Source organism: Odocoileus virginianus, chromosome 3, assembly GCF_023699985.2.
Source record: "Odocoileus virginianus isolate 20LAN1187 ecotype Illinois chromosome 3, Ovbor_1.2, whole genome shotgun sequence".
Classification (NCBI taxonomy): Eukaryota; Metazoa; Chordata; class Mammalia; order Artiodactyla; family Cervidae; genus Odocoileus; species Odocoileus virginianus.
The window spans coordinates 15,880,698-15,897,219 of record NC_069676.1 but is presented as its reverse complement, the minus strand read 5'-3'; the positions used below and the strand labels follow the sequence as shown (position 1 = coordinate 15,897,219).

General features: G+C 44.1%; 1 protein-coding gene across 4 annotated transcripts in view; it reads right to left on the bottom strand.

Annotated features, from left to right (window-relative positions):
* ACER1 (alkaline ceramidase 1) overlaps positions 1-16,522 on the bottom strand; it is a 57,646-nt gene that overhangs the window by 31,109 nt on the left and 10,015 nt on the right. The gene's annotated exons all lie outside the window — the stretch shown is intronic.

Below are 16,522 nucleotides of genomic sequence, written 5' to 3'. Positions count from 1 at the left end.
GCTTCCTTGGTGGCTCAGAAGGTAAAGAATCTGCCTGCAATGCAGGTTCAATTCCAGGGATGGGAAGATTCCTTGGAGGAGGGCATGGCAACACGCTCCAGTACTCTTGCCTGGATAATCCCACGGACAGAGGAGACTGGCAGGCTACAATCCATGGGGCTTTGCCATGGAAGGTAACATATTGCCAAGTTTCAGTGACAAGGATGTGGACATTTGGAGGGAACTAATCATCTACTTGGACTTCCCAGGTGGCTCAGGGGTAAAGAATCCACCCGCACTGCAGGAGACTCAGGTTCCGTCTCTGGGTTGAGAAGAACCCCCGGAGAAAGAAATGGCAACCCAGCCTGGTATTCTTACCTGGGAAATCCCACAGACAGAGGGCCCTACAGTCCTACAGGTGGGCGGCAGTCCATGGGTCACAAAACAGTCAGACAGGACTGAGCAACCAAATGACAAGTCATCTACTCACTGCAGAGGGATCTCAGGACTGGGAACCTGGGGTTGAACTAAATTGGGGTTGAGATGGATGTGAGGATGGAATTGGGGGTGAGAATGGATATAGGGTGGGGAACTAGCCTGGAGATAACTATGGAGTGAGGCTGAAGGCTGAGTTGGGATTGGAGACAAGGCTAAAGGCAGTACTGGAGATGGAAGGCACTGGGAATGGAAATACAGGTGAGGACAGGGACAGTGTTGGCGGGTGAGTTTGAGGACAATGTTGGGATAGGTTTGGGGATGAGCGTGAACTTGAGATCATGGTGGGGGGTCGGAATGGGAACCTCATTCATCTCTCATTCACCATCATAGGGACCTCATGAAGCTGTGGATGGGACTCTGTCCATGACGGACATTGGCATCCCACCTCATGTCAGCTCCTGTGGGGTTTGTAAGGGTGGGAGGTAGACGCCAGTGGTGTGTCCATCAAGAAGGCTGATGATGAGCCACGACTCAACCACCTCTTCTCACCCAGGAAAAGGTCTGATGTATGTTACAGAAAAACACAAGTGGCCAAAAGAAAATGAAACTGGCCAAAAATCTTACAGTCCAGAATTAACTGTTAGGGTATTTTTACCTGAAACAATCATTCATATTATTTATGAATTAACTGTTAGGGTATTTTTACCTGAAACAATCATTCATATTATTTATTTTTTATAAAGATGTTGGTGCTATTGTATGTTTGTTCCTAATTTCTTCACTTAAAATGCCATTAACAGCCTGTGATATTTTGAAGCCTTCTTCACTATAATTATCTTAAGTTTTATTTTTACTTTTTAAAATTATTTATTTATTTGGCTGTACATAATTATTTATTTATTTGGCTGTGTTTTACTTGTGGCATGTGGGATCCAGCTCCCTGATCAGGGATTGAATCCTGGCCCCCTGCATTGGGAGCTTGGAGTCTCAGCCACTGGACCACCTGGGAAGTCCGTAGTTTTACTTTTAACTATGGGAAAACACACAGAACATAAAACTTGCCATCTTAACCATTTTCAGGTGCAGAGTTCAGTGGCATTAAGTACATTCACATTGTTGGAAAACCTTTCCCACCATCCATCTCCAGGGGAAGGTGGGAGGAAGGATAAACTAGGAGGCCGGGATTAACAGATACACATTACTACATAGAAAATAAATAAACAATAAGGTCCTACTCTATAGCACAAGAACTCTACTCAATATTTTGCAGTATTTTAAATTTTTTCAGATTCTTTATATACATATATATCTGAGTCGTTGTGCTATACATCTAAAATGAACACAACATTTTAAATCAACTATACTTCAGTTTTTAAAAAACTGCTTGATTGAAGTACAAGTGAATTTGATAAACTGCACACATTTAAAATACATCACTGGATATTGTCTTGACATATGTACACATTTGTGAAACCAACACCATCAGTCAGATAATTAAAATGCCTTAGTGTAAGCTTTTTTGTTTGTTTGTTTTAAGGTCCTTCATTTAATAATTAGTTTCTTTTTAAAAACATGGCACATACAAGGCTTGACCAAGAGCTCACAGTGAGGAAAACTGAAATCAGTGCGGTTTATTTTGGTTTTCTGACTTCCACTAATGACTTCATTTAATGAAAACTAAGTTTCAGGTGTCCATTTTCTGAACAAGGAAGTTACTTTGTTTCATAGTTTAAACAATAGCTGTACCCATTTATTTTTATTGTGTGTTTTATAAAACCTTTTTATTTGTACTGTGGTGTAGCTGATTAACAATGCTATGACAGGTTCAGGTAAACAGCAAAGGGACTCAGCCACATGTATACATGTATCCATTCTCCCCCAGGCTCCTTTCCCATCCAGGCTGCCACATAACATTGAGCAGAGCTCCCTGTGCTATACAGCAAGTCCTTGTTGGTTATCCATTTTAAATATTAACAGTGTGCACATGTCCATCCCAAACTCCCTAGCTATCCCTTCCCACCATCCTTCCCCCACCACCCCTGCAACCATAAGTTCTTTCTCCAAGTCTATGAGTCTGTTTATGTTTTGTAAGTAAGTTCACTTGTATCATTTCTCTTTAGATTCCACATATAAGGGATGTCATGTGATATTTCTCCTTTTCTGTCTGACTTACTTCACTCAGTATGACAATCTCTCAGTGCACCCCATGTTGCTACAAATGGCATTATTTCATTCTTTTTAATGGCTGAGTAATATTCCACTGTATGTACCATATCTTCTTTATGTATTCATCTACAGATGGACATTTAGGTTGCTTCCATGTCCTGGCTATTGTAAACAGTGCTGCGATGAACATGCAGTGCATGTATCTTTCAAATTATGGTTTTCTCCAGATATATGACCAGGAATGGGAATGTGGGAGCTCTATTTTTAGTTTCTTGAGGAGCACCATACCATTCTCTAGTGGCTGCACCTATTTACATTCCCACCAACAGTGTAGGGGTTTGCCCTTTTCTCTATACTCTCTTCGGCATTTACTGTTTGTGAACTTTATGATAGCCATTCTGGTTGGTATGAGGTGATATTGTAGTTTTGACTTGCATTTCTCTAATAACTAATGGAAATCGGTGCATTTTAAATTGCTAAGACAGATTTCAACAGTACAGATTTTTAAAAGAAAAACCACTTCCTATTAAACATTTAAAAATAGGAGAAAGTTTGGGGAATCTTCCACCCAGATATACTCTCAGTATTATTAGCATTTTGACCTTTAACTTCCCTATCTTGAGGTATTTGTGTCTGTGTGTGTGTGTCTGTGTATATTTGTGTGTATGTGTTTGCATGTGTACATCTGGTGTCTACATGCATATACACCAGTATAAGCTTTTGGAGTTGTTTTCTTTTCTTTCTTTATTTATTTTTGGCTGTGCTGGGTCTTCGTGGCTGCATGGGCTTTCTCTAGTTGTGGCAAGTGGGGGCTACACTCCAGTTGTGGTGCACAGGCTCCTCACTGTGGTGGTTTCTCGTGTTGGGCTCAGTACTTGTGGTACACAGACTTAGTCGTCCCATGGCTTGTGGATCTTCTCAGACCAGGGATGGAACCCCTGCAGTGGCAGGCGGATTCTTTTTTTTTTTTTTTTTAAATTATGAAAGTACAATAACACATTTACAGGAGACTTGGAAAATACAGAACAAGGTTACATATAGTTCCACTATATCTTACAACTTTTTAAAGTAGATAAATAAAGTAGATAAAGATTTTTGGTTAGAGCTCCAACATCAAACACTCAAAAATGAATAGAATGAATACACAGAGAAGTAGAAGGATATAGTAAGGGCAGGTAGATTCTTAACTACAGGACTGCCAGGGAAGTCCCAGAGCTGCTTTCTACTTGCTTACTTTTCTGACTTTCCATTTAGGGGTGCAATGTACAACTGCCTCCTGAAATAAGTGTATGGGATCATGTTTTTGAAAAGTGAGTTTAATTTAAAGATGATGCTTAAGTAAATCATGGTTACAGGCACAGAAGGGCAAAAATTTTAAATCTGAAAATATCCAAGGCTCTGAAAGACATGATCAGGCAATTGGTGAACTTTAAATTGTTGTTGTTCAGTCACTCTGTCATGTCTGACTCTTTGCAACCCCATGGACTGTAGCCCACCAGGCTTCCCTGTCATTCACTGTCTCCTGGAATTTGCTCAAACTTATGTCCATTGAGTTAGTGATGCTATCCAACCATCTCATCCTCTGTCACCCTCTTCTCCTCCTGCCCTTAATCTTTCCCAGATTTCCCAGGTTTTTGAATATGGACTGTTTATTAGATAATAGTATTAAATAGGTAGGAATTTTCAGAATTTGATAAATGAATCATGGTTACCTAAGAGAGTATCCCAGAGAAAGCAATGGCACCCCACTCCAGTACTCTTGCCTGGAAAATCCCATGGACGGAGGAGCCTGGTAGGCTGCAGTCCATGGGGTCGCTAAGAGTTGGACACGACTGAGCAACTTCACTTTCATGCATTGGAGAAGGAAATGGCAACCCACTCCAGGGTTCTTGCCTGGAGAATCCCAGGGACGGGGGAGCCTGGTGGGCTGCTGTCTATGGGGTCGCACAGAGTCAGACACGACTGAAGCGACTTAGCAGCAGCAGCAAGAGAGTATCCTGGGCTTCCTAGGTGACACTGGGGCAAAGAATCCGCATGCCAATGCAGGAGACACAAGAGACGCGGGTTCAGTCCCTGGGTCAGGAAGGGAAGAAGGCACAGCAACCCACTCCAGTACTCGTGCCTGGAGAATTCCCATGGACAAAGGAGCCTGACGGGCTGCAGTCCATGAGGTCACACAGAGGTGGACACTGGCGGGCGATATGACAAAATAGTAGTGATTGGTAAATTTGGGTAAAAGATACATGGCAGTTCATGGCATTTGTCTTGCAACTTTCCTGTTGCAACAGAAATGTTTCAACATGAAAAGTATTTTAAGTTGACAAATTAGGGGCACTCCTTGGTGGTTTGGTGGTTAGGACTCCGCTCTTCCACTGCTGAAGGCCTGGGTTCAATCCCTGGTTGGAGAACTAAGATCCCACAAGCCTCAGGGCAACTGAGCTGTCGTACCAGAACTAGAGAGTCCGTACACCACAACCAAAGATTCCAAATGTCACTGAAGATCCCAGGGACCACAGCCGAGATCCATCAAAAGAAACTGACCGTCAGATCTGGCCATTTGAAAGTCACTGGTGACCTCACCCATTTGTGTCTCAGTGGAGTTGTGGGGGGAAAGTCTGGTTAGAGTGGGTTCAAGAGACATTAAAAAGGGAAGGAGTGGAAATATTGCCACCTGCTGCAGCAACATGGATGGAACTAGAGATGATCAAAGACAAACAGCCTAAGATATCACTTATATGTGGAATCTAAAAAAAAAAAAAAGATACAAAGTTAACTTATTTACAAAACAAAAACAGACTTACTGACATAGAAAAAAAACTATGGGAAAGCAGGGGTGAGGGGGTGGCTGGGAGAGGGATACATTAGGAGGTTGGGATTAACAGATCAACTCTGGTACATCCGCACAATGGAATATTATTCAGCCTTGAAAGGAACGAATGAATCAATGAATATACACAACGATACCAGTCACTCTCGAAAACACTATGTTAATGAAAGAAGCCAGTCACAAAAGACTGCTTACTATATGGTTTCATCTACATGAAATTCTAATAAAGGGAAATCTAATCTTGAGTGACAGAAAATCGGATAAATGGTCATTTGTAGATGAGGATGGGACAGGGTTAATGCAAAGTGACCCAGGGCAATCTTTCTTGGGTGATGTAAAGGTTCTCTGTGTTGACTGGGGAAGTGGAGACACTGTGGGTTTGTCAAAACTCATCAAACTATATACTTAAACTGTGCTCAGTTGCGTCTGATTCTCTGCGACTCCATGGACTGTAGTTGGCCAGGCTCCTCCATCCGTGGGATTTTTTCCCAGGCAAGATACTGGACCATGTTGCCATTTCCTATTTCAGGGTATCTTTCCAACCCAGGGGTCTAACCCATGTCTCTTGCATCTCCTGCATTGGCAGGCGGATTCTTTATCACTGAGCCACCTGGGGCCTCCCAGATAGCTCAGTGTAAAGAATCCGCCTGAGATGCAGGAGACAGGAGACGCTGGTTTGAGCCCTGGGCAGTGAAAATCCCCTGGAGGAGGAAATGGCAATGTGCTCCCATGTTCTTGACTGGAAAAAAATCCGCATGTACAGAGGAGCCTGGTGGGCTACAGTTCATGGGGTCTCAAAGAGTCAGAGAGGACTAAACACAAAGCCTTGAAATGGATATATTTTATGAACTGGACATTACATGTCAATAGAGTTGATATTAAACCAAGTTGAACAAGGAAGAAAGAAGGTTAAAAAAAATAGGGGTGTACAGGGTTGTGGTCTTTGGGTGATGGAGTCCTGGGTTCATAGCAGAAATGGGTCAGGTGGGACTTCCCTGGTGGTCTAATGGCTAAGACCCTGCATTCCCACACTCCCAATGCAGGGGGTCTGAGTTTGATCCCTGGTCAGGGAACTAGACTCCCACATGCCACAACTAAGAGTTCACATGCCACAACTAACAGATCCTGCATACCACTACTAAGACCCAGCACAGCCAAATAAATAAATATATTTTTTTAAATGGGTCAGGGTATAATGGGCTTAGCTCACGGTTCCACTGGTAGTTTGAGGCATTCGCACTGTGAATTTCCAGAACAGCTTACCAGGAACATATGGAGAAGACAGGCTCCTCTCTCTCCACTTAAAAACAGTGTTTTGCTTTCACTGTGTTTTTTTAAATTCAGTTTCCATCTATTTCTGGTATGTCATTCCATTTTTCCATGTATGGCAGTCATTTAAAGTTTCTATTTTAAACTAAATGTATATTTGAATGTCTTAAACGAGGGGATTTACAGTAAAATTATTCATGATTGTATAGCCGGCACACATTTGAATGACTTAAGTTTAGAAAACTTCACGGTTTCCCACCACTTTCTGTTGTGTTCTTTTCATGAATATTGAAATTTATAGGCTTGGTCTACCAGATGGATTGCATTTCTTGAGGGTTTGTGTGTATGTGCGTGCATGTGTGTATATGTGTGCATATATGTGTGTGTGTGTGTGTTGTGTGTAGGCAGTGAAGTAACAGAGAGAATTTTATGAAGTATTAATACCTAATTACTTGCCCAGAAGAAGATTCTCCCCATTTGTCAGGTAAGGAGAATACACTTACAAAACTTTCAGAACCTCATTCAAGGTCTCAGGAAATAAGTAGCGGGGTAGAGACTGAACCCAGGACTCTCTCCCCTACTCCACCACCCCTAAACTGTTAATAATTATCACTGAACAATGATTGGAGACTTCTCTGGTGGTCCAGTGTTTAGACTCCACACTTCCAATGCAGGGTGCACGAATTCAATCCCTGGTTGGGGAACTACGATCCCACATGTCACAGGCCAAAAAAAATAATAATAACTGAATACTTTCCAATTTAAAAATTGAAGCCATCTAGAAAAATTTAATTCAAAAAGATACACGTGCCTCAATGTTCACAGCAGCACTATTTACAATAGCCAAGATACGGAAGCAACTTAAGTGCCCATAACAAATGAATGGATAAAGATGTGATATATATATATAATAATAAATGAAATAACGCCATGTGTAGCAACAAGGATGGAATTAGAGATTATCATCCTAAATGAAGTAAACCAAACAGATAAAGACACGTACCATATCATATCACTTACATGCAGAATCTTAAAAAAACCGATAAAAATGAACTTATTTACAAAACAGAAATAGATTCACAGAAACAGAAAATGGCAGAGGCATATGGAGTCTTAGTTTCTGAGGCAGGGATCAAACCCATGCCCTCTGCAGCAGAAGCTCAATGTCCTAACTACTGGAATTTTCATATATTCCAATGACTTTTTAAATTACACCATGGGGGGCTTCCCTGGTGGTCCAGTGGTTAAGAAACTGCCTGCAATGCTGGAGACACACCAGCTCGATCCCTGGTCTGGGAAGATCCCACAAGCTGCAGAGCAACCAAGCCCATGCACAACAACTACTGAAGCCTGTGCTCTGAAACCTGCGCTCTGCAACAAGAGAAGCCATCTCGATGAGAAGCCTGCCTATCCCAACTAGAAAGCAGCCCCCACTCGATGCAGCTGGAGAAAGCCCACATGCAGCACCAAAGACCCAGCACAGCCAAAAATAAATAAATGAAATATTTTTTAAAAGTTACACCATGGGACTCTTTCCGTGTCAGTCAAGAAAAGTGAATACACAGAGACTTCCCTGGTGGTTCAGTGGTTAAGATTCAGCTCCCACTGCAGACCCAGGTTAGATTCCTGGTTGGGGAACTAGGATCCCACCTGCTATGCAGTGAGGCCAGAAAGGGGGGTAAAAAAAAGTGAATGCACACTATCTTTGTCATTGCTGACAACCCATTTAAATGCCCCCCCCCACCCCCGCTCAATTGCAGGAGACCAAGGATCAATCCCTAGAATGGGAAGATTCCCCTGGAGAAGGAAATGGCAACCCAGTCCAGTATTCTTGCCTGGAGAATTCCATGGGCAGAGGAGCCTGGTGGGCTACAGTTCATGAGGTCGCAAAGTCTCGGACATGACTGAGTGACTAACATTCCCCTCCACTCCACCCCACCCCACCCCCACAACCTCCCTCTCCCGGCTCAATGGCTCCCCAAAGCATCTGATGCTTCTGAAACTGACGGCTGATCTCAACAGCCTGTCCACCTGCCACGTTCGTTCTTCTGCTGGACCATTCTCTTCCTTGGGCCTGTGACTGCCCCCATCCCAGTCCCGGCTCCCTCCTCTAACTTCAACCCAGTGTTCCTGGGACAGGGTGGGGAAGGGAGAGCTCTCCCATGCTACCTGAGTGCCAGAATTACAGAACCATCCACTTCCTGGAAGTCTCCACTCCGGTATCCACAGGCTGCCATAGCTCCCCAGATCCCAACCCAGTGGTTCTGAGCAGGGGCCATTGCGCAATGTCTAGAGACCTTCTTGGTGGACATGACTGGGAGGACGCTACTGACATCTAGTGAATGGAGGCTAGGTGTGCAGGATGAACCCCCACAACAAAGAACTTCAGGCTGCCAGTTCCCAACATTTTTGGCACCAGGGACCGGTTTCATGGAAGACAATTTTCCCATGGACCGGGTTGGGGTTGGAGGTGGGGTGGAGGGGTGGAGAAGAGTGGGGAGGGATGATTTCAGAATGACTTAAGTGCATTATATTTATGTGCACTTTATTTCTAATCTAATGCTTCTGCTGATCTGACAGGAGGGTACCAGTCTGTGCCCCGGAGGTTGGGGACCCGTGTGCTGTGTGCTTAGTCAATCAGTCATGTCCTACTCTTTGTGACCCTATGGATGATAGCCCATCAGGTCCCTCCTCCAGGGGATCTTCCTGACCTGCAGATCAAACCTGTGTCTCTTACATCTCCTGCACTGGCAGGCAGATTCTTTACCACTGTGCCACCTGGGAAGTCCCCATAGTATACTTGATCTTAGCCAAAAGGCTGACTAATTCAACCCCAAATGTCAGAAGTGTCAAAGTTGAGAGACTCTGCCCTAATCTTACCCAAAACTGACATCCCCATCTCAGTAAAAATCACCTCCATGCCCCCAGTGACTCCAGCCAGGCACGTTTGAAGCTTCCCTCCCCTTCTCTCACCAAATTCAATCCGTTCCTGAATTAATTAGGTAATACTAGATGCTGCAACAAACAACCCAAAATATTTAATGACTCAGATATGATGGAACCTTGTTTGTTCATTTTTTAATTTCTTTTTTTTGGGGGGTATGATTTTTAAATGTATTTTTAATTGGAGGATAATTGCTTTACAATTTTTTGTTAATTTATTCAGGAAATTTGTTGCTTAGCTATCTAAAACCCAAAATATAAGAAGAAAAAAATCCAAAATGTGTGTTCCTGGGACTTCTTCGGTGGTCCTGTGGCCAAGACTCCAAGCTCCTCAAGCTGGGAGCCCAGGTTCAATCCCTGCCTGGGGAACTAGCTCCTGCATATCGCAACTAAAAGTTCAAAAGCCACAACTAAAGATCCCATGTGCTGCAAAAAAAAAAAAAAAAGAGAGAGAGAGAGAGAGATCCTGCATGCAGCCAAATAAATAACTTTTTAAAACTGTGCTTCTGATTGGCAGGTGGTTCCCCTCCCAGGCTCCTCGTTTATCAGGCCACTGGATTCAGCTGTGAGAGCTGATGGGAGTCAAAAGAGAGGGGAGAAGTCATGCCTGCTCCTCAAGCTCCTGGACTTGTAAGGGTCACACAGCATCTCCTTGCAGGGTCCCTTGGTGAATGAACATATCACATGGCTCCTGGGATGCAAGGGATGCTGAGAAACATAGCCCTAGGATGCAAGGGTGTGGCGGCCACTCTCTGAGATGATCTCCAATGATGCCCACCTCCTGGCAGTCACCCCCAGCATAGTCCCTAGTCCCACACTGAATCATGGTAAGCCTGTGTGACCACTAGAAGTAACCATGTGTGAGTTTCAAAGCTGAGCTATATAACATATTACAGCTTTCACCATGCTCTCTTGGATCACTTATTCTAGGGGGAAGCTGGCCGCCATGTTGTGAGGACACTCAATTAATCAAAAGGTCTATTTGGGAAAGAACTGAAGCCTCCCAACAGTAGTCAACTATCCAACTTGCTAGCTATGTGAGTGAGCCATCTTGGATGTGAATTCTTCAATTAGTTGCGCATTTGTGTTTTATTCTTCTTCTTCTTTGACCTCACCTTATGGCTGGAGAATCCCAGGGATGGGGTCGCACAGAGTCGGACACGACTGAAGTGACTTAGTAGTAGCAGTAGCATGGCTTGTGGGATTTTCATTTCCCAACCAGGGATAGTACCTGGGCCCCATCAGTAAGAACTTGGGAGTCCTAACCACTGGACCACCAGGGAATTTCCCATAATGCATTTTCAACTTATGATATGTTCATGTATGATGGGTTTATGAGATGTAACCTCATCATTAGTCAAGGAAGATCTGTTCTGTCATAAACAGCCCTGTGGCTAAATCTCGCCTTGGACCATTTCCTAAAAATGAGTCTCTAGAAGTAGATTGTGAGAATTTGAAATTTGGTGTCAGCTTCAATTCCAGTAGTAATACCCTCGGCGAGCCTTTACCTAGGGGAATCCATTTACCCATAGCCTATTCAGCCCTCAAGGTTTCTGCTTCTTTCTTTCCTTTTTTAAAAAAATTTTCAATCTCTATCAATTCAACAGGCCTGTTTTGCATTCATCTAAGAAAAGGAAACAGTGATCAGAGTTTTCTCAGATCCTGGACTGAAAACTGGTGCTCAGATGCTCAGTCGTGTCCGCCTCTTTGCGACCCCATAGACTGTAGCCCACCAGGCTCCTCTGTCCGTGAGATTTCCCAGGCCAGAATATTGGAGTGAATTGCCATTTCCTCTTCCAGGGGATCTTCCCAACCTAGGGATTGAACCTGTGTCTCTTACATCTCCTGCAATGGCAGGAGGATTCTTTACCACTAGCGCCACCAGGGAAAGCCAACAACTGGTAGGATGGACTGATTTGCAGCCAAGTGGTCAAACTGATTCTTCCTCCCCTGATTCATTCATTCATTGGGAATATTCAGTGCAAATTCTGGAAAAACAAGAGACTCATAAATATCTGAGTGCCTATAATGTGCCATGTGCTGTTCAAAAGTTGCTTTGTTTTTTTCAATTCAGGTCACTGCCCACTTTAGATTGGTGACTTTCAACCAGAAGCAGGTCTATCCTGGGCAGGGGGCACTTCAGCACCTGGAAACTTTGGAGACAGTTTGGGTTGATAGAGAGAGGATTACTGGTATCTAGTGGGTGGGGGCCAGGGATGCTGCTCCACACCCTACAGTACCCAGGACAGCACCCCCTCCCAGACAAAGAATCATCCAACACAGAATGTTAATAGTCCTGAAGTTGGAAAACCCCAGTTTAAATGAAGTGGAATAGAAGATAATAAAATAGAATATATCAGAAGAGGTTGCTCAAAAAACAAATAAATATCATTTCACAAGGCTTCTCTAAGGAGGTAATGGTTTTTTGGCTTTGTTTTTTTTTAATATTTATTTATTTGGCTGTTCCAGGTCTTGGTTGGGGCACATGGGATCTTCAGTTGCTGCATAAAAACTTAGTTGCAGGATGTGGGATCTAGGTCCCTGACCAGGGATTAAACCCGGGCCCTCTTCTTTGGGAGCAGAGTCTTAGCCACTGGATTACCAGGAAAGTCCTAAGGAGGTGGTGTTTGAATAGAGATTTTTGTGTTGAGCAAGATTCAGGCAGAGGACACAAGCAGAGGCCAAGTGGTTGGAAGGCACTTGGCATGTCTGGGGAGCAGAAAGTGGGCCAGCGTGGCTCCTGAAGCCAAGTGGAGAAGAAAGGGTGGAAGGAGAAGAGGGTAGAGGTCAGCAGGGGTGATGGGAAGCCAAGGGGAGGATTTTAGGTAAGGGAGGGATGTGGCTTAGCTTCTGGGGAGTATCCTGATAGTCTAGTGGTTAGGATTTGCCCAGATTCAATCCCTGGTCAGGGAACTAAGATCCCACAAGCCATCAGGCCCAGGGGCTGCCCTCTCCCACCAAAAAAAAAAAAAAAAAAAAGCCTTTACAAGGATCACTCAGGCTGCTGAATGAAATAACAGCAAGGAGTCCAGAGCAGGGGAGAAGCTGCAACACTGACAAGGGTGTTACTGAGGGTAATGACAAGGATGCAGGAGGTGAAAAGTAGTTGAACTGTGCCTACCTAGATAGAGGAGGTATAACACAGGCAGTGAGGGCAGGAGTGTGGGGCAGCGCTTGAGCGGGGCACTGCGGGGTGGTGGCAACTGATGGGACAGCCCTTCTCCCCAGAGGCAGGGTGGGAGCTCCAGCCTCAGGGAAACCGGCTGGGCAGGGTCACCCACCTGACTCATCGCAGAAACTGGAAGGGCCAAGGCTGCTCACCCACTTCTTCAATCACTGCAGTGGAAACACCTCTCCTGGCACCAGGGTGCCTCCAGTGAGCGACTGAAAGTTGCTCTGTCGTGTCCGACTCTTTGCGAGCCCATGGACTATATAGTCCATGGAATTCTCCAGACCAGAATACTGGAGTGGGTAGCCATTCCCTTCTCCAGAGGATCTTCTCAACCCAGGGACCAAACCCAGGTTTCCCGCATTCCAGGTGGATTCTTTACCAGCTGAGCCACCAGGGAAGCCCATGTACCTCCAAGGTCTCCTCTATACTCTTTCGCTTTCACATTCTTTCCTCTTTCCTGCCCCTGATTCCATAAAGTGAAAAGTGTCTGTGTCCTTCTCTATCTCTTCATCAGACCAGGCACAAAACTACGCTTCGAGTTTAGAGTCCAGCAATTAGGAATGTTCTGCCTGTGAACGCCTACATATGCATCAAAGAAAGAAAGAAAGTGAAGTCGCTCAGTCGTGTCCGACTCTTTGCGACCCCATGAACTGTAGCCTACCAGGTTCCTCCATCCATGGGATTTTCCAGGCAAGAATACTGGAATGGGTTGCCATTTCCTTCTCCAGGAAAACCCATGCCAAATGGACCCTCATTTGGGAGGGCTTCTTGGATGCCCGTGGTTACAGATCTAACACAATAGTTCAGTTCAGTTCAGTTCAGTCGTTCAGTCGTGTCCGACTCTTTGAGACTCCATGAGTCGCAGCACACCAGGCCTCCCTGTCCATCACCAACTCCTAGAGTTTACTCAAACTCATATCCATCAAGTCGGTGATGCCATCCAACCATCTCATCCTCTGTCGTCCCCTTCTCCTCCTGCCCCCAATCCCTCCCAGCATCAGGGTCTTTTCCAGTGAGTCAACTCTTCACATGAGGTGGCCAAAGTAATTGGAGTTTCAGCTTCAGCATCAGTCTTTCCAATGAACACCCAGGACTGATCTCATTTAGGATGGACAGGTCCTTGGATCTCCTTGCAGTCTCCAAAGGACTCTCCCTTTCTCCAACACCACAGTTCCAAAGCATCAATTCTCCGGCGCTCAGCTTTCTTCACAGTCCAACTATCACATCCATACATGACCACTGGAAAAACCATAGCCTTGACTAGACAGACCTTTGTTGGCAAAGTAATATCTCTGCTTTTTAATATGCTATCTAGGTTGGTCATAACTTTCCTTCCAAGGAGTAAGCGTCTTTTAATTTCATGGCTGCAATCACCATCTGCAGTGGTTTTGGAGCCCCCCAAAATAAAGTCTGACACTGTTTCCACTGTTTCCCCATCTATTTGCCATGAAGTGATGGGACCAGATGCCATGATCTTAGTTTTCTGAATGTTGAGCTTTAAGCCAACTTTTTCACTCTCCTCTTTCACTTTCATCAAGAGGCTTTTTAGTTCCTCTTCACTCTCTGCCATAAGGGTGATGTCATCTGCATATCTGAGGTTATTGATATTTCTCCCAGCAATCTTGATTCCAGCTTGTGCTTCTTCCAGCCCAGCATTTCTCATAATGTACTCTGCATAGAAGTTAAATAAGCAGGGTGACAATATACAACCTTGACGTACTCCTTTTCCTATTTGAAACCAGTCTGTTGTTCCATGTCCAGTTCTAACTATTGCTTCCTGACCTGCATATAGGTTTCTCAAGAGGCAGGTCAGGTGGTCTGGTATTCCCATCTCTTTCAGAATTTTTCACAGTTTCTTGTGATCCACATAGTCAAAGGCTTTGGCATAGTCAATAAAGCAGAAATAGATGTTTTTCTGGAATGGTCATCTGAGTTAAATTCACCCATTCCAGTCCATTTTAGTTCGGTGATTCCTAGAATATTGACATTCACTCTTGCCATCTCCTGTTTGACTTCTTCCAATTTGCCTTGATTCATGGACCTAACATTCCATGTTCCTATGCAATATTGCTCTTTACAGCATCGGACCTTGCTTCTATCACCAGTCACACCCACAACTGGGTATTGTTTTTGCTTTGGCTCCATTCCTTCATTCTTTCTGAAGTTATTTCTCCACTGATCTCCAGTAGCATATTGGACACCTACAATAACTAATACACATCAATTACCATATGTAAAATTAGACAGCCAGTGGAAATGTGCTGTATGACCCAAGAAGCTTAAATCCGGTGCTCTGTGACAAACCAGAGGGGTGGGATGGGGTGGGAGGTGGGAGGGAGGTTCAAGAGGGAGAGGACATATGTAGACCTACGGACGATTCATGTCGCTGTACCGCAGCAACCAACACAATGTTGTAAAGCAACTGTCCTCCAGTTAAACATAAATAAATTAAATATATATAGAATAATACATATAATATATAAATAGTAAATATGTGTATATATATATATATATATATATATAGAGAGAGAGAGAGAGAGAGAGAAATCTCTCCCACCAAATACATGTCAATAGCTAATACAAATCAAGTCCTTGCTACATTCCAGGTCCAATTCTGAGGACCTGACAATGACCCCAGGATGTAGTTTATTACTATTATGTCCATTCTATAGAGAGGAAATTAAGGCTCAGGGTGTGGTGACCCAAGGACTAAAGAGCAGATAAAACCAAGGAGGGTCTTGGAATGCAGGAATGGAAAAACCAGACCCTTATCATCCTTCTCTCCCCCATGTTGTAACTATTAACAGATTTCAGGTCCTCCTGTCTCCCCTCCTACCCCACACAGGGAGAGGGTATTTGCCTTACTCTTCCCCCACCCAGTATACGTGCATCATCCAATCAGCAAATGACCTGCAAGACCCCTATCCCACTCCTTGTACGCTGGGTATAAAAGTAGACTAAGGACCCCTATTCAACGTTGGATCTCCCTTGAGCTGGCCCACTGTTCTAACAGTGTCTCCCACTCTAATAAACTTTATTCTCCTCTCATTCTGCTTCATGTCTGGAAATTCTTTTCCAACCCGGGCATAGACCATGACTGTGGGGCCAAGATTTAAACACAGAGAACGTCACTCTGCTGCCTCAGCAGCAGGAATCCTCAAATCCTTCCCTGTAAAACCGGTTTGATCATCACCATCTTCCAAACAATAAACTTCAGGCTCAGAGGAGTTAAGCAATATACCTGAAGATCACACAGCATGTCAGTGGCTAAACCAGGCTTGGCATATGGGAAAGCTGCCTTCAAAGCCCTGGGTTCTTCTTTCTTTTTAAGTTTTGAAATATGTTAATTTACTCCTAAAAGTTACATTAAGTTTTTTGCTGTTGTTGTTTTTATTTTTTATTGAAGTAAGCCCTAAGCTCTTAAGCTACCTCCTTTACCACTTCATCTCTGGGTTCAGAGCACCTACTGTGTTTAATGAGCACCTACTGTGTGCCAGGCAATGGTTCTAGGCTCTGGAGACAAAATAAGGAACAATTCCCGGGTGACATTAGAACTGAAAGATGAAAGAGAGTCCAACCTGAGACCATCTAGAGGCAAAAAGGTTCCAAACGTTACCAGGAGCCTTCCTTCACCCCTCTACACCTTTGTCCATTGTCCTCCTTTTGCCAGGAATGCCTTTCCCTACGCAACAAACTCCTATACATCCTTCAAAGCTAGGTTAAATTAG